The sequence below is a fragment of the Rhagoletis pomonella genome, unplaced genomic scaffold (genome assembly GCF_013731165.1).
Source record: "Rhagoletis pomonella isolate Grant_MI unplaced genomic scaffold, Rhpom_1.0 Rhpom_scaffold_00001, whole genome shotgun sequence".
In the NCBI taxonomy this organism is placed as follows: Eukaryota; Metazoa; Arthropoda; class Insecta; order Diptera; family Tephritidae; genus Rhagoletis; species Rhagoletis pomonella.
In genome coordinates, this window is record NW_023458555.1 from 84,711,882 (window position 1) to 84,713,658 (window position 1,777).

A 1,777-nucleotide genomic window follows, 5' to 3' on the forward strand; every position below is an offset into this window, starting at 1 on the left:
ACCTATTTTAATTTATATGTTTCCTTAAAAATAAATGGAAATTTACCTATTTTTCCATCGGCAGGCACGAATATGGTATTCTAAACAGAAACAATGACAACGAATTTTACACACATTGTTGTATTTTAGCGCAAAACGATAAGTTTCACAAATATTTTAAATTATTGCCTGGAGCATACACATTTATCGTTATTATTGGAAATGCAAGACTTGGCATGCATTTTTAATTTCTTATTTAATCAATTCAAATGAATAAAAACACATTTTTCTAAAATATTTCTCAATTTACATTTTAAAGTTTTTTCTGAATCTTGAATGCAACTCTGCGCGGAGAATGAGAGAATTGAAAATCAGGTGATCTCAGCTGTTTTCAAATGTAAACAAACAAAATGGCGCTTTCCATACTCGTAAGCCTATACAATGATTTTAACTTAATATTTTGTTAAAAAATACCATTGAAAACCTCTTTTCCTTGCTAGCGTCTTAACTTTTTCTACTCTTCTTCGCAAAAATAATCGATAAAACTAGGTTGGATACCCAAAAGTTATAGGTTTAATCGGAGATTATTTTATAATTACAGATTATCGTGGGACGAATTTTGTATGGCTAATCTTCTTTGCTACTACAGATTTGGGAGTTAAGCTCGAGAATGAAGATAATTTACTTATATGTAAACCTAGTATTAGTTAGTGAAGAAGCAACAGCTTCGCGGGTTGTTTTTGTTCTTATCTAACTCATCGCGCAAAAATAATACTTATAACAACTTTATTTGTTTATTTAGCTTTTGCTTTCGCTTGCTTAGACAACAAAATTCTTGACAAGAATGCGATAAGTGAAAACCGGGACTGGAGTTTTTTTGAGTTCATTTACTAACTTCACGGTGCTACAAAAAAAAAATACCCGAAACAAAACTTAAGTGTAGGTTATAGGTATAGCCGAGTACAACATGAAAGTAGGTTTCTTCTAGTTCCTGAACCCTCAATTTAGAAAAAAAAACTATTTTTGTACTATGTAGATATACTTACCTATTAACCGCTTGAATATATTTCATCCGATTTTAAAAACCAGGCATGTTTTGAAAATGAGAAATATATTGGGAGCTTTTATGGCGTAAAATTTAAAAAACCTCTATTTTTCTTAATTCTTCCAACTTTATGTGCCTAATATGTAGTATTTGAATAAAAGTTAATTTATTTTCAAACAAATTGATACCTTATTCAATGAAATCGGATAAAAATCGTCGACGTAGGGCAATTTAAATAGAAATACGACCTTGAATTTATAAGTGTGTATGTACTGGACTTTCAGATTTTTTGAGCAAATGACTGAAGATGGAATCACGCGATATCCACAAATGCGCTAATCTGGAACATTTATATTGTTCTGAATTATCGAACAATAAAGAAATTTTTCCAACCAATTTCTGTGCGGTCACACGATTGCTTAATTTTAAATAATTTTTGTTGCACCTGGTTTATTTTTGATTGGGCACAATAACGCTCGATTGTCGTATGAGTCAATTTATTGTGAAATCATACGACTGACAGTCATTGGCGCATTACGGCATTACTGTGGGATCCGTCCTTAAGGAATTCATCAATATTTACTCAAGCTTGATATATATAATAGCTCTTTAGAAAAAAAGTGGGTTTTCATAAACTTTTTGGAAACTGGGCGTGGCAACACCCTTTTATATCATATCACCCATCTTCACCAAATTTGGTATTACACTTAGCCTCCTTAACCACCGCCTTGAAAATTTTTGAAATCGGACAAA